Source organism: Ambystoma mexicanum, chromosome 4q, assembly GCF_040938575.1.
Source record: "Ambystoma mexicanum isolate Mex_15411 chromosome 4q, UKY_AmexF1_1, whole genome shotgun sequence".
NCBI classification, from domain to species: domain Eukaryota; kingdom Metazoa; phylum Chordata; class Amphibia; order Caudata; family Ambystomatidae; genus Ambystoma; species Ambystoma mexicanum.
Genome location: NC_090928.1, coordinates 1,271,456,168 through 1,271,482,155, shown reverse-complemented (window position 1 = coordinate 1,271,482,155; position 25,988 = coordinate 1,271,456,168). Strand labels below are relative to the sequence as shown.

The following is a 25,988-nucleotide window of genomic DNA, read 5'->3' as shown; positions in this document are numbered from 1 at the left end:
ATAAACCTTTCTCCTTCTCCCCACTCACTACTCTCGAAGTAGAAAACATCATAAACAATTTAAAACCTGCCAATTGCCAAGGCGACCCCTGCCCAGCTCCTATTATCAAGGAAGCATCTCATGAGCTAGCCCCGTTCATTACAGCATTCATAAATGCTTCTTTCAAGACGGGTATTGTCCCCGACAACCGAAAGGATGCATGGGTTATCCCACTCCTCAAAAAACCCTCCCTTGACCCTAATATCCCAACTAACTTCAGACCTATCACTACAGTCCCATTCCTGCTCAAGATCCTGGACCGCGCAGCCTTCGAACTAAACAATCTCCTGGGCTTAAGACAATCAGGGTTCCGCCCTAAACATGGCACGGAGTCAGCTCTGATCGACTTGAAAACTCAGATGGAGTCACTGAAGGACAATGGGAAGCTAGCTCTTCTCCTTCTCCTCGATCTCTCCGCGGCTTTTGATCTGGTCAACCACCAAATACTCTGCCAGCATCTCAAATCCGCAGTCCACTTCTCCGACTCTGCCAATGCCTGGATCCACTCATTCCTGAGCAATAGATCCATGAGGGTCTTCTCACCGCTGGCATCAGCGGATCCCATTCACTGTGGCGTTCCTCAAGGCTCGTGTGTATCCCCTACGTTGTATAACGTATTCACCAAGCCCCTCTTCGATGTGCTTGACTATCTGGGTGTCTCCTACACTAACTACGCGGACGACACCCAGATACTCATCCCTATCACAGGAGGCTACACAGCTGACACCAAAGCCCTTAACGATGTTTACTCGGTCATCCAGGCCTGGATGGCACAGCACGAACTTTGCCTTAACGATGATAAGACTGAGCTCTTACTTTTAGGATCAAATCATCGGCTCAACAAACTAGACCAAACCTACAAGTCCTTCATTATTGACGGCAATGACATTAAAGTCTCCAAAGATACGAAGACGCTAGGGGTCTATCTTGACTCCTCGCTTTCTCTGAACAGGCAAATAAATGCAGTTAGGTCAGCTTCGGCCTATACCTGCAAACTTATCACTGCCTGTAGACCCTTCCTAAACTCCACCAACTGTATCACACTCGCCAGAACTCTTGTTATGGCCAAAATCGACTACTGTAGTGCTCTCTACCTAGGGACCAGTCAGTCTAACCTTAATAAATTGCAAACTGTACAAAATAATGCCTTAAGGGCAGCCTTAAACATCCCGAGACGCTCTCATATCTCCTCCGTCAGATTGGACTTACGCTGGCTCCCGGTAAAACAGAGAATTGCTCTGAAAACCCTAGCTTTGACTCACAAATGTCTGAACAACAACGCCCCACCTTACCTGTCCACTCGCTTCTCACGCCACACCTCCACTCGACCTACCAGAGTAGCCCAAACTCACAGCCTCATCGTGCCTAGATGCAAACTCCAAAAAGCTGGTGGGGTGAGCTTCCCCGTCCTGGCCTCCAAACTCTAGAACACCTTGCCCACACCTATCAGAATTGAACCATCATTCCACTCCTTCAAGAACAATGCTAAAACATGGCTGCTCTCCCAAGACTCATGAGACCTTGACACAGTCCAGACTCCATGTGGGGTACAGAACTGAATATACATTTTCTCTCTGCTCTGTCCCTGTATTATACGCTGTTAATGGTACCCTTCGGTACATGTATATATGCTGTATATTTTTGTAACTCACTGTAACTACTGCTCTTTGTAACATGTTTAAGAGTATGCGCCCGGTTGCCTCGGTGCCTGGTTTTTTTCCGCTTTATAAATAAAATAAAATCAAATCAATACAGAGGAATTGATGAACAGAGGATTTCTCTATGCGAAACCAATTTAGGCAAGTAGCAGCATCTTCCTTCAACCAAAAGGGTAATGTGCGACGGGTGAAGGGCTTGAAGGCACTGTGGTATGAAGCAATATGATGCGCACCAGCTTCATAAGTACATCTCTAGGGATGCTGGATCTGCCCCTCTTTCCCCACATACAGTCCTGAAAAACGAATATTGCAAATGAGTACCCGGCGGGGGCACAATCAGAACGAAATAGCCATTCTGATTGGCCCTCGCCCAGGCATTACCCGGCCGGGATTCCACAGCCATTGTACCCGGCGGGGGCGTGGTAGCCCCTCAGCCAATGAGGCAGCTCTAAGTGGGGCCACCCCCGCTCCGAGCCTCCCCACGGCTGAGAGGCTGCCTTCACCCCCTGCTGGGGACTCAGGTGAGGCTTTTCCTTTTTTTATTTTCCCTTCCCCTTACCTCCCACCTCCCTGCCCCCCCTCAACACTTACCTTCTTGCTCCTTTGTCCCCGGTGGGGGGGACGATGGCAGCCTCCAGCCGTGTGGAGGCTCGGAGCAGAGGCTCGGAGCTCCATTTAGTGCCACGGTCACGCAAATCTTGCGGGCCGGGGTACTAAAAGCAATATGACCCTCGCAGCGGTGGCATTACCAGAGTCCCTAATGACCCCGCCGCTCAGGTCATATTGCTTAATTAAGATTCCGGTTAAAGGAAGTGGGAGCATACTAAAAAAATAAAGCAGCTTTGGAAGCAGTCATCTTTATAACATTGATTTTGCCCCACAACGTCAGATTCAGCCTACTCCATTTCAAACACAATATAGCCATTTCCGCGAGTTTAGCACAGATATTATAAGCCAACAGGGTATTTACTTGCCTCGAGATATGTATACCCAGATATTTAAATCCATTTTCCTCCCATACTTCATGTTCAACACCCAGGAGACCTCTATGACACGCAGATGAGAAAGGGAAAATTAATGACTTGAAAACATTAATTTTGTAATTGGACACAGCCAAATGCCTGCAGAGTTCATACTCATTCCTTAAACAATAGTTCGGGATCAGAAAGTAAAACTAGAAGGTCATCCGCATACAATAGGACAATGGAAACGCAGTCACCCAACGACACAACTTTAATACCATCATTTCCTCTAATAGAGATAGCCAGGGGCTCAATTAAAAAGATTTTTTAAAAGAGGGGATAAAAGACAACCCTGCAGAGTACCTCGATAACTAGGAAAGCACTCGTAAGCAACCATTCACCAAAACTCTTACCTCATCTTTATATAATGCATTAAAAGGTTTTAATATACTAGATCCACAATTGACTTATCAATACTTGTCGAAGGAAAGTCCAACTTACCCTATCGAATACCTTTTCTGCATCAATACTAACTGCAACGTAAGCGTTTGGCGAATTACCCTTTAAATGCACAACATCTTAAACCTCTTAAATTATCAAAACTATTTCTGCCAAAAATAAATCTGGTTTTGATGAATCAACTTCGGCAACAAAGGGTTAATTCTAAGTGCATAAGGATTTGCCAGAAGTTTGACATCTGTATTTAGCAGAGATATGGGTCTATAATGTCCACAGTTTGAATGATCTTATCCAGGCTTGGGGATCACAGAGATCACTGCAGTTTTTATGAAATCAGCCATCTGTTCGGAATTAATAATCTCCTTAAAAAGAACCATAAAAGGCTTAACGGAAGCACTAAATGCAGCCTAAAATTCAATTGGGAATCCATCCGGACATGGGCATTTGCCAGGAAACATCAACCCGATAGAATCGATAATTTTCTGTACCAAGATGTCTCCATCCAAAAGAAGTCATCACTATCATTTAACTCTGGGATACAAATACGTCCTAGACAATCAGCCACTTCAACTTCATCTACAAATCCATTGTCACAATACAATGATGCATAAAACTTTCTAAGTGCACCACAAATGTCATTTTTCCTCAAAAAGGAGTGCCATTATCTCCTGGAATAAAAAGCACTTGTTTCCCCCCCTCTCTCTTCTCTGCAATCTGTCAGCCAATAATGTCCCAGATCTTTCCCCATGCTCCCAATATGCTTGCTTTGTATAAAATAAATCTTTCTCAGCTTTACAGTGCATCATTTTATCCAAAGAACATTTTGCGTTCATTATAGCCGATAAGGAATCGGCTGAAGGATTGGCTGTATGTTCGGCTATACGTCGTTTATAATCAGATTCGAATTGTTTATAATCTGCTTCGCTCACTTTCGTTTTGAACAAGGCATAGCTGATTATTTTACCACGTAAGAAGGCTTTCAATGCATCCCAAACAATAGTCAATCTGTCAACTTCATTCAGCATTGTCCTCAAGGAAAAACGAGAGGTCCGTTCCAATTCATTTAATGAAGTCCTGATCCTACAGTAAGCGAGTGTTAAATCTCCAATGCTGATCACTTTTCGCACATCGCAGCAATCAGAAATCACATCAACTGCTTTGCCGAAGAGAACATTGGGCTCAATGGGTGCATTTAGTAAGGTAGCCTTTGTCTCTAGTTTAAACTATGATTGGAATAGCGACGAGTGTCACTTTAAAAGTGTAACTTCTGCAAAAATGCAGCCAGCATTATTTGCATCCAAGGTATTTTTGAGAATGCAGTTGGTAACCTATTTGCCTTCAGACACTGGGTTCTTGAAGGCTCAGGAACATGTCAGGTTATTGGAGGACTGTGTCGCATACGTGGCAATTATAACTTCCTAACAAGGTGGTTTTGTTTGCAATGCATGTTTGGAACGCTGCTGATGTAGCCACTTTCCAGCCTAGGGTATTGTGATGAATACATCAGAGTCATCACTGAACCCCAGCCTAAAATCTCCTCTAATGAGGCCCGGGGAAGGCAGCCGCTACCAGATACTAACCCTGGGGTGGTATTCTTAGGGTGGATAACATGGGAGAAGATGGCTGTCAAAGGGGAGTTGCGACTCCAGCAGGTGAAAAGCGGGTTTCTTCCAATTCTTGCAAGGAAGAACCCTTAATTTCAGGGTTTTTGATGGCAAGTTGTAATTATTCAGAACCATTTCATTATAAAGATCATAATCCTGCTTTTATCAAACATTTCAATAACAAAACTATAATTCTTAATATATACATAATAAGTTTAATAAACATTTAACATCCAATGTTGGTTATGATTGTTGTTTAAGTACTGGGACTAAGAAGAGGAGCAAGGAGTTAATGTGGAGTGAATGGGGCACCAAGTTGGGCAGTCTAGTTGACAAGATCAAAGTCAGCTGAGCAGGACATTTAAACACAGACATCACCTAGAGGTGAAAGACTGGAGCAGGAGACCAGTGGAAAGCTCCAAAGTGCGCAGAGCGGGAAGCGAGACCAGAGGCAGAAGCAGGGAGACGAGCTGTGGGCAAAGCAGGAAGCATTCTCCCTTGATCGTCAGAGTGGTTCTGGCCAGGAGAGGTGGAACTATAGCGAAATTGGAGCAGGTGCCTTGGAGGGACCATTGAAGGGGAAGCGTGCTACCAGGACTGGAGAAGACGCAGTTCCGACAAGCAACAATGGTTCCATCTGCGAAGTAATGAAACAGTGACGTGGAAACCGAAAAAAAGACTGGCAAAAAGAGGAAGCCTGCCCAAAGAAAACTCTGCGTTGCAACTGCACGTTAAACCAGTGAGTCGACCTCAAAACTTAAGGGGCCACAGGACGTGCCAATACGCCAACAAGCATTTGGAAAGCATTTTTGAATGGCAACCAAATAGAATTGAAAAGCCAGGGCAAATATGGCACAATTCTCCTAATACGAGAGGTCAATTGGAGGAAACCTGCAACCAGTCTTGCCATAAGCCAAAATACATTACAGAAGAACCAAACGGGGAAAAGCTGTACACTTCTCCTAGAATGAGCCTCCTATCGAAGCTTTGGATCTCGACACATTCGTCGAAAGACGCTGAAGGATAGTCATCGAAATGACAAATCCGAGCAGACGCGAACACTAATATAGGTTTATAAAACTTTTTGCAATAAATGGCTTTAGCCAAGGAACTCTGCAAATGGCGACCGAATACGAAGGCAGAAAAAAAACAATCTTCAGGACCTTGATGGGTGAAGGACCATGGGTACAGGGCACGTCACATAAGGGAATATTGTTACCAACACGTCCAGTTGATGTCCCTTTTTCAAATTTTAAAAACAAGTCATGCAATACTCCGTGACTACCACTAGATGTAGGCCTATGCATAGCATGCAATTCTAAGCAGATCCAGAAGACTCAGAAACATATCTAAAATTCTTTATTAACACCCTGTATTTGCACTTTATTTTGATCAAGGTCTTATGAATAAAGGTGTTTGTGACATCTCACATGTAGTTGGCAGCTGACAACTGAGCATTTAACCCACATAAACAATACTGAGGTATATATTGTATATCGCCATTCAGCCCAAAAATATAGAGATATGACTTTTGGTCCTTATCTCCCAGCCCCATCACAGCACATTATGATTGGAAGATAGCTAAGGAAAACGTAGATGAGGGTTGCCAAAAACAATACATTCAGAGAGCTAACCTACCTAAAATAATAGGGGAAGCACAGGAACGGCTTGAGGTACCTATAACACAGGATGAAGTGAGCATGGCCATAGATTCTCTTTTCCCGTAATAAAACCCCAGGGCCAAGCAGTATCTCCAACACCTACTATAAGGTGTTCAAGGGACTGCTATTACAACCTGTGAAAACATTATTTAACAGTTTTGGGACAGGGGACTGTGTCAAGACATCTGGGGCACTCTAAGATATTCTGGTCCTTACACCTGGAAAAGATCCACAAGACTCTGCACGGTATCAACCCATCTCGCTCCTTAATGGTGATGCAAAGATTTATGTGAAGATCTTGTCAGTCTGCCTTATTGAAATGCTCCCAGACATCATAATACATCTGGACCAGACTTGTTTTATAGCCGATAGATGAAACCATGACAACATCTGACAGGCTATCAACCTTATGGAATGGGGAGGTGAACAGGATAAAAAATGTTGGTGGTGGCATTGGATGCGCACAAAGCTTTTGACAGCATCACCTTTTCTGTTTTCATTTGAGGCTTTAGACATTTGGCATTGGCGCAGGGGTTATGGCAATGATTCTAGCCAACTTCCAGATTCCCTCTACAAAGATCTGCATCAATTGAGAATGTACCCCCTTATGCACATCACTGAAGATACTAGTCAGGGAAGCCCATTATCACCCCTGATATTTGCAATGGCTATAGAGCCTTTGGCATGTCTGATTCAGGGATCTAAGAAAGTCATGCAGGTAAAATGTGGGATGACCCAACATAAGATACACGGACAATGTACTTTTGTTCGAGTGACTATTCTGCCCCTGGCAAATGGTAATTTTGAATAGTTTCGTCGAAGTCTCAGGATTTCGTATGAACTATTCGAAGTCCAAGGGGCTTAACGTGAGGGAAAGTCCTAACGTAGTGGACCATCTCTCTAAGTTATACCCCCTCAGGTGGGAAACAGAGTGGGTTACCTGGGGGTATGCCTCACCAGGTCCTTTGGGGGGCTTTATATGACTAACATTCCGTGTTTATGGAAGTCAATGATAGAGGACCTTACTAGATGAGATTTACAAGAACTGAATTGGTTGGCACGAATAACGGCAGTCAAGTTGACTCTGCTACCAAGAGTCCCAGAAGTGTTGTGGGCCCTACTGTTAGCGAGCATTCTCAGAAATGTGCTAATTCCCTCCACCTTAGAGACCCCAGCAACTTTGGTGCATTTGGAGGACTTGATTCTTTTTAACTGGAGAGAGGGAGATCCTTTTTCCCCACTCTCTCATGTATTTTAATGTGAATTTGAACTCCGTTTTTCTTTTGGTTATGGAGTCTGACAAACTCCATAGGCATCATCTTTTACATTGTGTCACAGAGCACCTTCGGCGCAGTGGCACAGGGAAGTCTTTCAGATTTCCCAAAGGTTTAAATATCTTCACTTGGATAAAATACTGTTTCTAAGAGTAGTAAAGTGAAATTGACTTTACTTAGATTTGTAACTTTCTAGACCCAGCACACACTATTTTACAATAGGGAGCTGGAGGGGTTACCTAGTATCCCCTTTGTCTAGCTTCTCATGTAACATTTTTTTATGTTACCCTTTTCGCAATGAATGGCTGGTGGCAGTGGTTTTGTTTCAACTACTGTAGTGTGCCTTTACCGCGGGCTGCGTTCGCAGCTGCAGTAAAGCACTCAAGGGTTCAATTTTTGTCAAAATGGGCCGGTCTTCTTTTTTCACCATTTCGTCTTGGAAAGGTCCTTCTTGCGCGCCAAACCAGGTTTGGCCCCTTTGTTCGCTTTGTCTTTGGCGGGATTCACGAGTGAAGCCCGACTCTGGCTCCAGGGTGTCAGGAAGTGAGGGAGGTGCCCGAAACGCCCCGTGCTTAGTCTCGTAGGAGACCCAAATGCACTCTGTGGTGATTGGCCGGCTGACTGTCCGGCATGGACAGCCTCCCTGCTGGGGGTTATTGACAGCTAGGCTAGAATGAATTGGTGAGAACTGAATAAAAGGTGACGCTTTTGGCTTGGAAGGCAGAGTCGACCACTGGACGAAGGAACCGAATAAACTTGAAGAGGACGCCTGCTGCAACTCTTGGACCGTTGGTTTGCCCGGTGAAGTCCTGCTGCTGTGCTGAAACCCCAAATTCGTATCGACAGAGAAGCCCCTGCAAGAACGACTTCTCTCATTGAGTTGGTGGGACCAATCAACTCCAAAGTAAGCCACCTGGACATTCTCTCAGAGCTGGTTGCGTTTCCAGAGTTGCTGCAGGAAACCGAAACGCCAGGGAGAGGAATACCAGATTGTGTGTGTTGCTTTTAAGTTGGCCAAGAGCTCCAGGAAGATCCTTCAGACCCCCAGGAAGCAGGGCCAACTTAACCTAAGCCCCCTCAACAGAGTGCGGAAACCCAGAAGCAACAGAAGTAAGGAAAGTCCATCTCAACAGCCAGAAACCGCAGTGTTGCTATTTGCGTTAGTCGCAAGGAGCTGAAACAGCAAAGTGCCACTTGTTTGAAGATTGTCGGTTGTGAGCGGTGACCGTCCCATTGCAGTGCAGGAGTCCTCTCTCTTGTCCCCAAGACTGAGGCCCAGGCACAGTGAGATCTGCAGAGCTGCACAGGAACAGAAGTCATCAGCTGCACTTTTTCTTCAATTCAAAAAGTACTGTCAAGTCTGAGAGAACTTGCCTCTTGTTGTAGAGTTGCTTGCATCTTCGAATACTCCGAAGCCTAAACAGCTTGTGGCCCTACATTGATTATTCTTTTCTTCAAAGACTTCTAAAACATCGTGCAAATACTTTCTCTACTTACCTACCAGAGATTCTTCAGCTCATATAGACTTTTGCTTAACCTGTTATACTGAATGACTCTGCATAGGAGATCTAAAAGTATTTGCCTACTGAAGAATATTTGTGATTTCTTGTTTGTTCCAATAACCTTTTCCTTGGACCAATTCCTAAGAATATTCTAAATGCAAAAGTAAGATATTAATGTCCTCGGCACCTTAACTATTGAAGTCACCTCAGGGTGTAGGTTGTGACTGTGGGCCATCCCAAAAGGGTATTTACTGATTTAGAACCTAAGTGTGTAGGTTTGGAGTGTATTTGTGTGTTGCTTCTATATTGCTCTGTTCTGAAGAAGGCTTATTCTGACTGACTGATAAATTAATAATTGTTTATTCAAGAAACCTTGTGTGTAAGTTTTTATTTGAATACTTGTCACTGTGAATATCTATGCAACTCCCCTACAGCTCACATTGACTCCTCTTGAGATAAGACTGGCTGCTCAACAGGCTACCAACCTGTGCAAGACAAGCTTATACTAAAGGTTGTGTTCCTATTGCCAGGTGGTCAGGGTTTTGTAGTGCACCCAAAGGGTACTGCATACAATCTCGCCTAACATCACCCAACACCTGGTGAAAACAATGCACACCCGGCATGGTAGGAAAGGGGGTGGGGGGGAGAGAAAGCAAGCCCCGCGACAGGAGACACGAACCTGCACACAGGCCAGCAAAACCCTTGATATGACATGCATTACTCACCGTAATAGCATTTCTGATGATTGTACCTGCTTAGATTCACATGCTGTGCATATGGTGCCACATCCAGTGGTAACCGCAGAGTATTGGCATCTTGTCTTTCGAGGATCGAAAGGGGACGTCGGCATGGGCATGTCTGTAGCACTCTCTCTACCGTGATGTGTAGTGTACCCAAAATCCCTCACGCGCCGAAGTCCCTCCGATTGTATTTTTAATGCCATGAGGGACCCCCAAGGTCTATCGTGAGTGTGTACATAAAAGAGAAAGTAGTAAGACGTTATGTTCCTTCCACCCAAGCGGGGATGAAGGGTGGGCGCATGTGAATCTAAGCAGATACAATCATCAGAAATGCTACTACATTGAGAAATGCAGGTCTTCTGACGCTTCTTAATCTGCTTAGAATCACATGCTGTGCATAGACTATCGAGCAGTACCCGGAGTTAGAGGTGGGTTGTGAGAAGGAACAGTAGAGAAAAGATGTCTCAGTACTGCTTGTCTGACCTGAGAATCAGATCTAGAATGAGTGTCTAGGCAATAGTGTTTTGTAAAGGTGTGTACAGAACTCCAGGTTGCCTGCCGCTTTGCAAATGGACTCAAGGGGAACATTTGCAATGAATGCTATGGAAGCTCCAGTGCCTAGAGTAGAATGTCCTCTAGACTTGAAGGGCAGTTCTCTCTTAGCAAGAGTGAAACACAGTGTGATGCATTTGACTATCCACCTTGAGATAGCGGACTTCGAGACAGGATCCCCTTCTCAGCCAGCTGGCCCTGAAACTAAAAATTGGTTTGTTTTCCTCAGTGGTTTTGTTCTTTCCAGGTAAAACATGACTGCCATGCGCACAACTGACATGTATAGGCTTCTTTCGACCATGTTAGTGGGGTTCTGGAAGAAAGTGGCCAGTTCTATTAACTGGTTCACGTGGAACTTGGAAATAATGTAGGCGCAAATCGAGGGTGAGTGCACAGCACCATCTTATCTCTGTGAACAGTAACAAAGGGGTCTAGTACTGAAAGGGCCTGTAGTTCACTAACCCTTCTTATAGAAGTGTTAGCCACTAGGAAGGCTGTCTTATAGGTAAGGTCTTTTAGACTTGCCTTGTGCATAGGCTCAAAGGGGGACCCCATGAGTCTAGTCAGAACCACATTTAAGTCCCATCCGGGAGCTGGGTTTGAAATGGGGGGATGAATCTTCTTAATCCCTTCCATGAAAGCCTTGATAACTGGTATTTTCCACCACTCCTTTTGTTGTGACATAGTGTAGGCTGAGAGAGCAGCTAAGTGAACCTTTATGGAATTAAAAACCAGGCCTGAATCCAGTAAGTGGGTCAGGTACAATACAATGCGAGTAGGAGAGCAGTCAATGGGATTGACGTGCTTGGCATTACACCAGATAAAGCGATTCCATTTACTGGAATAGCAGTATCAGGTTTTGGGGTTCCTTGCTTCCCCGAGTATGTCCATACATCTCTGAGGGAATTGAAGGTGTCCGAACTCTAAGATCTCAGGAGCCAAACTGCTAAATTCAGAGTTTGCGGGCATGGGTGCAGTGTTTATCCCCTGTCCTGAGACAACATGTTGTACGGGCAGGGCAGTTTCCTGGTGCCTCTTGTGCACAATCTTGTTGAGTAAGGGAGTCAACGGGGAAAAGCGAAAACAAATTTCCCTGACCATGCTATCCGGAGCCCGTTCCCCTTGGAGTGGTTCTGTGGGTATCTGAGGCGTAATCTTGGCATTGAGCGTCAATCTCTGGGAAGCCCCATTCTGCAAAAACATTGGAGACGATGTCTTCGTGTAGTCGCCATTCGTACTCTACGGGCAGTGGGAAATCTCTTCTGAGCACTTCTGCCAGAAGATTGGATTCCCCTGGAATGTGTTGGGACAACAGGAACATCCTGTGTTTGAGAGCCCATATCCAAATGTTTTGGGACAGCTTGGATAGCCCTGGAGTGTGTGCGCCTCCTTGTTTGTTCAGGTAGTACATGGCTGTGGTGCTGTCTCATGATCAGGACCGTCATCCCCTGTAACTGTCTGAAAGGCTTTCAGTGCTTTGAATACAGCTAATAGCGCCAACAGATTACGCTACTTGTGGGGACCAAACGCTGTGTGCCGTCTGCTGAAGCAGGTGAACCCCTCACCCCGTGAGAGATGAGTCAGTCGTGAGAGTGACTTCTACTGTGGGGCGGTGAAGTTTTTCCCCTTCAAGAGGTGTTCCCTCGACCACCACTGCAGAGAGAGAACGAGGGCTGGCTAGACAACTACCAGATCTTCCCATTGTCTGCTGGCCTGACACCACTGGCTGTTGAGCCACTCTTGCACGGTACGCATGCGCAGATGCACGTGAGTAACTAAGTAAATGCAGGACGCCATCATTCCTAACAGTCGCATGGCCTTGCGTACCGTCCCTTCCAGACAGGCTACATACCGAGGCATCTGTAACAGCATGTTTTGAACCCTCTCGGAGGGGAAGACGAGGCCGTCTTTTGTTCGAATTAGAGCCGCTAGAAACTGTCTGACTTGACTGGGGTCTAGGCTAGATTTCTTCTCGTTGATGGAGAATCCCAGCCTGAATAAGATGTATATTGTCTTCCGAGTGTTCAATAGGCATGTTTCGTAGGACTCCCCTGTTATGAGCCAGTCGTTGAGGTAAGGGTAAACCAGGACGGTTAGTCTGCGCAGGTGTGCTGCCCCTACTACCAGTACCTTTGTAAACACCCTCAGTGCCGAGGCAATGCCGAAGGGGAGTACCTTGAACTGATAGTGTTTGTCCTCTATCATGAACCTTAGGTATTTTCTGTGCGCTGGGAACATCGAAATATGAAAGTATGCATCTTTCATGTCTGGTGTTGCCATATAATCCCCCTGTTTCAACAGCGGGATTACTTCCTGTAAAGTGACCATATGAAACTTTGAGGTTTGAAACTTGTTCGCTGGGCACAAGTTTAGCAAGGGGTGCATGGTGAGATCCTTTTTGCGTACAAGGAAGTACACTGAATAAATACCTTTGTTTACCTGTAGAATAGGCACAACTTCTATGGTGTCCTTTCCTAGAAGGGTCTGCACCTCTTGCAGTAGGATGTGCAGGATGGTCCGGCATCAGGCGTCTTGATCTTGGCGGTCTGAATTGGGGTGGTTGGGCAAATTCTATACAGTACTCGTGGGCGACCGTCTTTACCCACTGGTCTGTTATCCCCTCCCATGCAGTAAGGAAAGATGTTATATATGTCCCGCTCCGCCCGGGTTGGCATGGGAGGGGACCTGGATCCGCAAGTCATTTCTCACCAGAGGCCGGAGCGCCTCTGGTGTTGGAACCTCATCCTTTACCTTTCCCACGCCGCTGTCCTCTGGGTGGATAAGTGGTGGCGGTATTAGACCCTTGTCCCAAATTCCAGTTGTTTCCTGCATTATACTGGTTTTGAGGTAAACGAGATTGCCCTCGAAAGGACCGGTGGGAGCCGCTTCCTCTCCGAGGAGAGGGTTTCTGGGTAATTTGTTGAAGGGACTTGAGCATCTCATGTTCTTTCTTGGCTGTTTCAAGAGCATCGTCCAATACCTTGTCAAACAGGTTGGTCTCCGCAACGGGTTTGTTAATCAGTGCTGCTTGGATCTCTGGCTTGAAACCGGAGTTCCTGAAGCCATGCATGTCTCTTGAGCAAGGTACCTTGTGCCAGTGTTCTCCCCGCTGTCTCGGCAGCGTCCAGAGTGTTTTTGAGCACATTCTGGTTCACCTGCTTGCCTTCGGAAATGATGGCGAGCAACTTGGTCTGTGTAGGTTCTGGCACTTCTCGAAGGCCTTCTTGCAGAAGGTTCCACTGGACGTCTGCATAGTTGGCCAATAGCGTGGTGTTATTGGCTATACGGGTGGAAAACACAGCAGCAGTTGTTACTCTTTTTCCCCAGTGCATAAAGTCTCTTGGAAACCTTATCGGGTGGTGCCTCTCCTGTAGACAGGGGGAACAGCAGCCAGTTTTCTAGTAGTGGTAACCACTAAAGAATCTAGTGTGGCATGACCCTTTATGTAGGCAGGGTCGGTCGGAGAAGGCCGAAACAGCTTTTCCATCCTAGGGTTCTCCGCCCTGGAGTCAACAAGGAAGGTGCCAATCTCCTCTTGATTGAGTTCAACAAAGGGATGGCCTGGCAGGCCGGAGGTTTTTCTTGGAGTATATCCTCCACTAAATCAGAATCTGGTAAAGCCTCTTGAGTGGCGATCTGAAAATGGTCAGCCGCCCTCTTCAAGATGGCGTTGAAAGCCATCTGGTCATCCACGGGGAGGCTTGGCGAGCCGGAGTGGAGGAGGGGGGACTCTATGCACAGGACATCAGGGTCCTGGGTGGGAGTAGGGGACGTCCAGGGTTGAGCATCAACCTGACGGCTGTCATCCCAATTGTCCTTAAGACCCATCTGATCATCCACATTGTAGTTTTCCAGAAAGGTGCCATCCTCATCCTGATCATAAGTGTCCATAAAACCATCATCTGTAATGATACAGGTATACTCCAAAAGTGGATCTTCCAAGGTCCATTGAAACTTGGATACAGGCATAGAAGGAAAGTCTTCGAGGCCTCTTGGAAGCAAGGGTCTCGGAATAAGACATTTTTCTAATCTGTCCATACATACCTCAAATTTCTCCCTGGTCCATGAGGATTAACTAGAGGGGCCCAGCAGTCTAAATGCCGAAGTAATCCTTACGATGCTCTCGCCAATGGTCGGAGAATCTCGGCAGTCTACCGGGTGAACCGTAGGCTGAGCAGTAGATTTCGATGCCACCGGGTGAACCGGAGGCTGAGCGGTGGAGTTCGGCACCACCCCGGCCTTAGGGACGTCAGCGCGTCCCCATGGAGCACCTCGACGTCCACATGTCTTAGTGTTAGCGCCCTTTACTTTGGATTGCCCAGTCGCAGGCCGCGACTGCGGTTGCGGAGAAGGCGGCCGATCAGAGGATCCCGTCGAAGATTGAGATTGACGGTTCTGTTGGCGCTTTGGTACGCTTAGACAGTGCCGCCGAAGCAGAACCTTGGGTTGTATGTTTGGTGTTATGATCGTGTGTGCCCCCATTGCTGGGTGTTTTCGCCATAGCGTGACTCGGGTCAGGCCTGGTGGGGTCAGGGACAGGCGTCGCGGAACGAGAGCAGTCCGCCGTTAGGTCAATGGCTTCTGACACAGAGGCCTGGTCATCGCTAGTTCCCCCATCACTTTCGGCGGTTGCAACAGTGGGGGAAGAACATTCGGCCTGCGACATGCCGTAGGCCGCCCACCACTTCAAGTGGTGCTCCTTAAGCGTCTTAGGGCGCAGGAGTCTACAGGCCGTACAACTTGATTCGTTGTGGTCGAGGGGGAAGACAGTTGTTGCACCAAGCGTGCTAGTCTTTCCAAAGATATTTGGCCCTGCACGAGGGACAAAATCTAAATGGCGTCTTTTCCATAGCGAAAGACAGTTACAGCGAGGACAAAACCCAGGGAGCAGAGAGAGTGAAAGAGGAAAGGCATACTTGTAAAGAATATGTCCACCTCGACCCCACTCTCCCTACTGTGTAGGCCGGCCGGAAGGCCCAGCCACGTGGACGGCAGCACTGCCGGGATCAACATGCATCGAAAGTCTGCAGCCGTCTTCGGCGTTGTTTCACAGGATTCAACTGTCGAAGTGACTTAACGGAAATAACGACAAAGTCGATAATAATGACAATAACTATCTCTATGTAAGAGTTCCGCATTAGGGTGACCAGCAATCTGAGCATAAAGAAAATCTGAGGGACCTTGGCGCGTGACAGGTTTTGGGTACACTGCACGTCACGGTAGGGATAGTGTTATAGACGCGCCTAAACCGATGTCCCCTTTCGATCCTCGAAAGACAAGATACAATACTATCAGCGCCACAGTGCTAAACTCTGCAGGCTCAGACCCGCGCAGTTGCTGTGGTTTACAGCATCACAGAGAGACAACATATGGTCCTCTGGGGAACGGACATGAAGTGCAGCCAATGCAACAAAGACGTGTTATAAGATCCACGCAGCCTGAACTATAGTGGAGCACCCTAAAGGACAGACATCCTACTGCTAGCCCCCTGCAAAAGGTGTATGGTGTTTGTTGGAAACAGTTGTGCATACTGCCCTAAGCTTCTTGCCATAACCAGTGAGAGCACACCAAGTGCCGGCACCAGCAAAACACAATCCAGATTGACCCACACTGCGGAAAAGGGAAAGCCACGAACGGTACAGGACACTGTATAATGCCTAAGGGGGCAACCTCTAAGAAAAGTGGTGCGATGGACAAATTCACTAAACCCACCGCCAAATCTAACAGCATGAGCAGTGAAGGCACTGCCGGTCCGGAACCAACAGCATCAGTGTCTCCCCCAGCTCCTATGGATCTACAGGGTGTCTTCACCTTGATGCAGCAATTATTTGTATCCATAAATAAGTTGGATGGTATCAATAGCAACACCACGACAATAAGAGCCCAGCTGGAAAAGGTCACACAGCGAATCACAGAGGCGGAGACGCGGGTTGGCGCAGCAGAGGATGCAATATAGGAATTACAGAATTTGTATTTGTATTTATTTTATTTGTATAGCGGGCCAGGCACAAAGCCAACCGGGCGCATATCTTCAAACAGAATACGGTGACAAGTATGGCAAAAGATCTTGGAACAGTCAAGTTGAAATGCGAGTACCTGGAGGCGAGATCATGCCGCAATAATATACACATCATAGGGGTGCCTGAGGAAGCCCTGAAAGGGCCCCTGGAATTAGTTGTTGAAGAATTGCTGAGAGAACTACTTGGAGACCCGGGTTGGTCCGCAATGTTTGTGGTTGAGCGGGCACACAGATCCCTGGCTGCCAAACCTAAACCTGGTATCTTCCCACAGCCAATAATAGCAAGGCTCATGAACTACAGCGCCATGGCCTTAAGGACCGCAAGGGAGAAGACAGACTTAAAAATTGGGTCTAATGTGATCCGTATCTTCCCTGACTACACTCTGGCAGTCCAACAGGAGAGGCGCACGTTCACCGGAGTGAAGAAACTACTGAGAGAAAGCAGGATACCATATCCGATGCGGTTCCCAACCAGGCTACGCATGCAATATAAGAATAAAACATACTTCTTCACGTTTCCCGAGGATGCAGACACTTTTGCAGAAGCCAACATCCCTGTATCCGACAGTTACCTAAACAAGAAGAACATTGAAAGTAAGGTAACCCAAATCATCTGAGAAGACATTGAACTTGCTGCGCAAATAGGTCATCACTACTGCACCCTGGCGACAATATGAGAGTTAGACAGATCCCTGGCCCATAAGTCGCTCTCCGAATGTGCGTATGTGCACGCGATGGGGGTGGGAGACTGGTTGTGCATGGGGATAAATGCAGGGTACATGAGCAGCAAGTTCTTTATAATGGTTCGAATTAGTCTGTGGGACGCACCGGCCAAAGAAAGTTGGATTCAGTGGCTAATGGGCAGTTACCATGTGGCCGCAACACCCACTGTTGAATTTAATTTGTGAACAAGCGCTCTCTACTGCAAGTACAACGGAGACTATACTTTGACCTGTAGACTTTATGGCGCTTGGAGAGCAGTAGTGCACATAGACTGTGGTGCCTGATGGAATTATATCTGCCCTGTGGACTAATTCATAATGGGTGTTGACAACGTTAGTTAGCGGTTTAGAAGTGACTCGGACAGACATTATGTAACAGACCCTGGCCACCAAGGCAGCGGTCGTCCCCAATGCAAGTGAAGAGTTTAGTTGGAAAGGGGTTAGGGTAAGTGGGCAATGCATAGTCGAAGTTCGGGGTACTATGAGGGTGGGATTGGGGGTTGACAGGGGAAGTTGGGTTGAAAAAGTTAGAAAAATGCAAAGATCAATTGCAACATATTACCATGCTAGAAGACGGCAAGGAACTGTGATGGCGATACAGGAATGTCTACGAGGAGAGTTGGTAAGGGAGTGAAAGTGATAAAACTGCTTACCTGTGAAGATGAGGAAAGTTATGGCGTCCGTAAACAGACAAGGCGCCCAGATTCTATTCCTGCAAGAAACACATTTAATGGATCACCAGGCCCGCAAATCTGCTCCTGGGTGGGGCGGGGGGCATCAGTTTTACACCATCTACTCTACAAGAGCCCGGGGGACCAGGATTCTGATTCACAGATCACTCCCATTTAGCGATTATGCAATAGAGAGTGACCCCTGCAGTAGATATGTAGTGGTGCACAGAAACGCAATACAGCCCCAATATAGATGGCACAGTATTATACAGAGGTCTTTCGTAAATGTGCCAAATACCCAACTGCCCAGGTCATATGTGGCAGCGATTTTAACACCATATTCGACGTAGACTTGGACAGAACGTCAACCTCTCCCAGATCACTGACGAATGCAGCACATACGATACATACACAGCACAGATCTGGGGTTGAGGGATGCCTGGCACACATTGCACGATACTCATAGGGCCTTCATCTTTTATTCATCAGTCCACAACATGCATTCACAATAGACATGTGGATTGTCTCACAGAGGGTTCTGGGCTGGGTGTCGGAGGTCAAGATATTGCCTAGAACGCGGTCAGATCATTCCCCTGTATCTCTTCTACTAGACATCCCAGAGGGGTCTCCACAGAGAGCACCATGGAGATTCAAAGCGGCAGCACTACTAGACACAGTCTTTAGAACTAGTCTGCCACAACACTTAACTGAGTTTTTTGAGAACGAAGGGTCAGTGACTGAAGCTGTTTTATGGCAAGCGTTCAAGGTTTACATACGGGGGATCGCTATGTCCACAGAACTTGGGGTACTCCGAGACATAATAAGGCAACTCAAGAGGAGGGAAGAGACACTGGCCGGATTGCAAGCAGAGTATGCTAATAACCCAGTGCCGCAGATTGCTGTGGATATTAAAACACAACTAGATGACTATTGGGCAGTGGCAGACAGGGAATTGTGCTATTTTGATAGGCCAGCAGCTGCACGCATGGAGAGCAAGATAGACCGGGTAGGTTCTTGGCATTTACGGTGCACAATGAGAGGGGCATCTTGAACATCCCGTGCATCACCAAGCCAGATGGTGTGGCGGTCACTAAATTCGAGGAAATCAGTGCAGTATTTTATGATGTTTATGCCAGCATACTCTCCCCAGAGCGTAGCCGCAGATCGGGATATTGATGATTATTTAGCAAACATACCCACTACGCTGCTGTCTGGAGAAGTCTGCATTGCTTTGGAGGCACCGATAACACTAAGCGATATACAGGAGGCTATAAAGAGCCTCCCGGGTGGCAAGGCACTGGGTTCAGATAGGCTGAGCGCTGAAATTTATTAGGCATTCATAGAAGAGCAAACACCCCCCCGTCTCTTGACGCTGTGGGCCGAAGCGCTGGAGTCCGGCGTTCTCGCAGACAACACGTGAAGCGATCATCACCCTATTACTAAAACCTGGGAAGCCACCTGAGGATTGTGGGTCATACCGCCCGCTGCCCTTTATAAACGCTGATGCGAAAATATTCGCAGAGATACTAGCCACCCGTCTGACCCAACTAATGCCATATATGGTGCACGAATGCCAAGTGGGTTTCGTGCAAGGTAGGTCCACGGCTTTCAACATTGAGGTGCTTTAACTTACTGGCAAAGATCCCACAGGACACCATAAGGGCAGCAAACACCTTAGACATGCAAAAGGCATTTTACACAGTGTATTGGCCCTTCTCATTTCGAGTACTACATAACTATGTTTTCGGCCCGAACTTCATTCAATGGGTGCGCATTTTGTACATGCAGCCATATGCACCGGTGTGCGTGAATGGGGTGCTCTCCTCGGCCCTGACACTAGCTGGGGGCACCAGACAGGGATGCTCCATCTCCCCACTACTATTCGCAATGGTGATCGAACCATTAGCAGACCTTCTGAGGGCACGATATGCATGAACCGGGATCGCTATAGCAGGGAAGACTGAATTGATAAAACTTTATGTAGATATTATGCTGCATGTAAGGTAACCTGGGAGATACCTGCAGAGGGTATTAGTTGCAGTCCGGAACTTTGGGGAATATTCAGCTCTCAGACTAAATACCAACAAATATTTCCCTTGACAGAAAAGGCTAGTAAACCTACCGAACTCTATAGTCTAAAATGGGCACCCCAACAGGTGAAATATCTGGGCGTTGAGATAGCATGTACAGATCGACTGGTACGCTCCCTTAGTTACGAAGACCTGGCCGAAGCACTGTACGCCAAGATTGACCACTGGAATCAACCTCATATCGCTTATGGGCAGGTTAGCCTTGGTGAAAATGATCATACTCCCAAAACTCTGATCTCTTCAGTGCAGTGCCATTGTGGCCAGGGAGGTCCTTCGCGAGAATTGTTTATACATTTGCAGTCTCAAATACAATTGATAGCGAATTGGTCTTTGGTTGACAGTGTTTTTATTTTGATAAAGGTAATAGGTAATTTGGGTGCTGCTTGGTGGTGACTAGTAACACTCAGACTCCCGAGTGTGTCACAATTTATGAAAAACAGAATTTTCAAGTCACCTTCTAGCGCACCTAAAGTTAACGCTAACTATAGGTTAAATGTTCCAAAAATCATGTTTGTTGTATCATGAGGCTTTTTTATTCCGAAAATGATCCTCCAAAAATTGTTCTTAAATAGTAGTGCGCTCTACACGTGTTTCACCAAATCTGTTGGCTCATCAAGAGGGATTTATAACAAAAAATTCTATTCAAATTCATTGATTAGATATAAACATGCCTAAAAGAAAACAAAAAAAAAATCATATATAACTGATGATGTGCATCTCTAGCACTGAAAGCAAAGGAACAATATTCGTATCACAAAAATAACAATTGGCGCAAAATTAGGTTCAATCTTGAGAAAAACAGGCAGTAAATTCATTTGAGAATGAAAGTTAACATGTTGTTAGCACATTTCCTTGTTATGCATAACATTGGTAATCTTACCTAATGATTAAATATTTGCATTCATCTAGAGAGCTTGGTCCACGTTTAGATTCCAAATTAGTTTGAAATTGGAGTGGTCTTGGTAACATGTGTGTTTGGGGTTTCCTCTGTGCTGTTTTACCCCAATAGGATTCTTCTCGAGAATACAAAGTACATGCTCAGCGTTTGTGTGGAAGGGGCAGGTGCGGGCTAGTTGGAAGCGCCTCACAATGCCATATGAGCAGGGAGGGCTGACCGCTCCCGATTTCAAACTACTTCCTGGCGGCGCAGGATTATTACGCGATATTTTGGAAGAAGTCATGCAGCGAGCCTGGGCTAGATTGGTATGCCACCCTAAAGGCTCCTTAATGTATAATCCAGACATGCCTATTTGGGGCGCACCACACTTTCCGCCATCGCGGGACGAGGGCCTGGTCACACACTGGCGAGACAGGGGCATATTACATTTTAAAGATCTGTTCCACGATGGTCAATTTGTAACCTGGTATGACATCAAGTCGACCATTGGGGACACTATTGCAGAAATTAGAATATATTAGGCTCTGCACTAGCGATACACTGGGATGAATTTCTTAACTAACCACCCACGCATAAGAGATGCACTTGCACTTGCTCCAGGCACAGTGAAAAAGACAGCCTCGGCACTATATAAATTGAAACTATCAGTCAGAAAGGTGCAGACACCAGACATCAAAGGGAAGTGGGGCAGAGACTTAGGGATCACTTTCACGGAAGTGCACTGGATGCAATTGTGCAGGTTAACAAAGCAAATTTCCTACAATTACAGGTACAGACTAATCCAGTTTAAGATATTGAACAGAGTGCACCTCAAGCCTGCACGTCTTCCTAAAATGTATCTTACGGCTGTGGGGAAATGCCCAAGATTTGGGAATGATGATGCAGATATATACTTCAAATGCTATGGTCTTGCAGGGCACTCACTGAGTATTGGGAGAATGTGTGCGCAGCGCTAGAAAACATGGTCGACCAACCTGTCATATGGGAACAAGGGCCATGTTTACTGGGCTTTGTGTGTAAAATGAACCCTATCCAGCATAGGCTCTTCAACCTAGGTCTGTTGGCTAAGCATGCCATACTGATTAGGTGGAAAAGTAAGATACCCCCCTCGGTGGAAGACTAGGTGAATGATATGTCCTGGGCAAATAGCAATGAAGAAGTTTACTCTAGCTTGCTACCTTTAACGAACCATCCAAAAGACATGTGGGGAGGATTTTGGCAATATTTACTTAATAAAAGTGAAGAAGAAACTGGTCACGACGAAATGCCATGATGCCTAAATTATGATTGCCTGAACATATACGTCACAGTACACAAATGTAACAAATAAGTCAATTATATGGAATGAATTGTAACTCTGTGCTATGTTAAATCTAAATTAAAAAAAAAGGTCTTCCTGTCCCTGGTGATGGCCTTTTAAACACCTGAAACCACCAAACAATTTTCCTTGCCAAGGGACAGCCAGGAGGCAAAGGAGGAGCAGAGCTGCAATACAACTTCAGCACCTGCACTTTAAAAGATTCCTACCCCTGGCTAGGACTAAAAACAATTATCCACTCAACAAAATGTGCCTCATCAATATGGGAGGATGGCGATACAGAGGGGAAAAATCACATTGTTTCTGGGCTGGGAGCTGAGGAGAGTAGTTTGCTGAGGCAGTGTTGGGATGGATTTCTAGAATCGGGCCTGGTGGACAGAATTTCGGAGGCCACTCTAGTTATGGTGAACAGGGAGCTCTGAGAAGTTGGCCAAAACCCAATCAAGGTAGGCAGATGAGCAGTCATGGTATAGTCTCAGTAGAGTGTGGCCTTGGTCGTGCCCTCACTGTGTCTACACAGAACGAGAGACAATAATTCAGCTTAGACGATTATGAAAACAGTTCTTTCTTTTGGCCTTTAAAACATACTGAAAAATTAAATTAGCAGGTAGTATTATCACACAACACTCTATAATTCAATCACCAGTACGTTCAATTAATATACAAATAACTTTACCAGGTAATGCAGGTAAGTAATGCAGATGCAGTCAAATTATGGAAATCAGCACACAAGTACAATATCTCTTACTTTAGAATTACAGCACCAAGATGTATGTGGCCTAGTGCCCAAAAGTCACAGGTTCCAATAGAGGTTTCTCGCAGGTATGAGGTATCTAAATGGATGCAACGGGCTTGTGGTGGTGATTAGTTTCAAACTAATTAAAAGTTAAGCAACAGAGGGATGGGGTGTGTTGCTGGGAGCAGTGTACTCTGTCCTTTGTTCCAGTGGAAGGTACCTATGGCAGTTGATGAGCAGGTGCAAGTAAATCTAGGTCACCTGGCCTAAGCCCTGCCCACCTGTCAATCACTTTAAACTGTTGGTGCCTCCCTGGATGCTGCTCTTTTCCCTACTTAAGCCTCCAGGCTTTCCAGCCTCTTCCTTTGCAGTTGGTGAGCAGGTGCAAGTGAATCTAGGTCACGTGGCCTAAGCACCACCCACCTTCTTAGCCCTGCCTCTTCCCTTCTGCTCTTAACTCTTAGATCAAGGGTGTCTCTCGCCCAGGTGTCCGAAGTGAAGGGCAGACGAAGAAAAGGGCAATTCCTGTTTGGACTGGGAGGACCCAGGGACTGAACCCCTGCTCAGACAACAGGTTAGCATGCACCAACATGTGTTTTCTCCCTCTGTCCCCACAGGCCATCCACATCATCATCATCATCATCAGGCAACACCAACTTGTCCGGTGCTGGGAGGAGGACAGATGCTCTGTGGCACATAAAGCTGTGCATTTGTAAAAGTTTATTCTCGCGCCGCAGCATCTGTGTGCCCTCACCCCCCTCCCTTTGTCCCGGTTGCTTCCTTGTTTGTTGGCCCTCCCCCTCCCACCCACCACGCTCCATTAGTTGGCGGGCTCCTTAAATCGGACACCCAAGGCCCCTCAGCCAAGGACCATAGACGAAGGACAGCTCCAGCGGTGTCTGCCGGTGTCTGCCGTGGTAGCATCTAGCCTGCATCTGTCGACCCGCTGCGACTGATCAGGTACGTCGAATCTGGGTGTGTTGTATTGTGCTGTGCTCAAATACATAGCCCACAACTTGGTGTGCACAACTTGGCTGTGTGCGCTCCTCTTGCTTCTCTAGCCGTGTGCACTCCCTCACATCGTAGGTCCCGGCATAATGTTTCGTGCCCTCCCACCCCACCTGTGTTTCCCTTCCTTCCTCTCACATCTCAGCCCGTGCCTCTTCGATCTATCGTGTACTATTCTGAAATGGTCTCGTAGTCCACTATTTTTCTGGCATTACTTTGCATAGCCTGCATTCTTCTTCTAGGTTTCCGTTGTGTTCTGTGCCTTGTTGACTGTACTGACTTTGTGCTTGCTCTCTACTATTCTTGATATTGTGTTGCTATCCACGGTTTGTGGCATCACACTGCAACTGCCTGCATTCTTCACTTCTAGATTCCCAGTTGTGCTTTGCCTTGGTTCTGTACTACATTTGCATTCTCTACTTCTAGGTTACCTGTTGTGCTCTTTTCTTTTGGATGGTTCTGTACGGCATCTGATTTGCAGGTCTGTTCTTGTTCTTTGTTGAGCCCCCCTCCCTTTCGTACCCCCTGTGCCTCCCTCCTGTCTGACCCCCCCTGCCTGTGATTCCCTCTTCCTACCCCCCACTCTTTCCCCCCTGCACCCACTATGGTGTTCTCAGTCTCACCCATCTTCTCTAATTTGCTTTTCTATCCTATCCCTCTCACTAAGTCTGGCAGGAAGAAGCTCAAATCACTAAGTCTGGCAGGAAGAAGCTCAAATCACTAAGTCTGGCAGGAAGAAGCTCAAAAGGGACATCCAGTGATGATGCCCACAAATGTTGCATCAGGTTTGAACAGTGACTATCATCACCAAGTGAAGAAAAAAATACTTTGCTTAAAGGGAAAGCGGTCTGTCTCACCAGGGGAACTTTTGATCGCTTCAGAGGGAGGTTTAGACACTCAAAAGGGGGTGGGGAGTTGCACAAGTCTTGGCCTGCAGGTTCTCATATGGGTTTGTGAGCAGTCCTACAGATAATGGCATCTCTTACTCTGGAAAAACATACCAATAATGGTTAGGAAAGATTTTTATTGTTGCTGATTTCCCTCCATAGACATCAATGCCCACCCCACCTTTTGCTATTTGTTGAACCTTTCCTGACTTGTGGAGGAAAGTGAAGCCTTTTTGATCAACTTACATCGTTAAGGTCATCTGTTTTGGTGCTGCTGATCAGTCCCTATGAGTATTGTTAGGCAATATTCTCTTTTTGCAACATTCCCTTATAAGGTCATGCACTTGCCTGGGAAAGCATGTGGGCGGCCAGGGAAGGGAGTGGTACCGTCTAGTCCCACTCCCCATCTTTGGTGCCAGAAAGTCTGGGTGTGTGCCAAACATGAAGCCAGTAGTTGTCCCAAAATGGACAACTGCCGGCTGTTTGAATGGTGCAGATCCTAACCATTGGTGAGCTTGGGCTTCCTTCCAGCTCAGAATTTGGATAAGAGGCCTCCTCCTGCAGCCATTCTTTACATCTACGTGGGAGCAAAGACTCCTACGAAGAGCAACCTGTTAATATTCAAGGACGACTTTTGCAGTGGACTAGTATCCCTTCCAGTGTCTGGCCCGGTGAAGCCCCACTCCTCTGCCTGGTCTCCCAAGACCTTGAGTGGTGCTTTAAACCTTGCACTAGTGTGACCAACTAGTCAATGTATTCTTCAGGATCCAGCGTCTCAGAGCATTAGGAAATGTCCCTGGACTGTTTGGTGAAGGGACCAGCTACCTTGCCAGAACCACTGCTGTTCTGCGTTCAAGTCAAGAACTTTGTTGGCCACCAGCTTGTGCCACAAGTCACCATCTACTGAAATTCCATCTTCCTATCTTCAAGGGAAGCGGTCCAAGAGCAGCATCTGTGACCACAACTGAATGGACGCCTGTTGTGCCCTGCAAACCGTGATCGTCACTGGAACTCTCCTTCCCCCATCCCGTGAAGTGTCCTGAAGAGGTCTACATCATTGGCATCCTAATTTCTTCATTGAAACGGATTGCATCTTGCAGTTGCACCTGACCAGAAGAACCCTTGAACCTGCAACCCTTGGGCACCTCTCACTGGAACAAAGAACGCAAGACCACGCTCCCAGCGACC

The 25,988-nt window shown here is 46.7% G+C and overlaps 1 protein-coding gene across 3 annotated transcripts in view; it reads right to left on the bottom strand.

Annotated features, from left to right (window-relative positions):
- The window catches only part of LOC138468363 (cullin-9-like), a 1,322,368-nt gene that overhangs the window by 975,810 nt on the left and 320,570 nt on the right, over nucleotides 1–25,988 (bottom strand). The window lies entirely within an intron of this gene.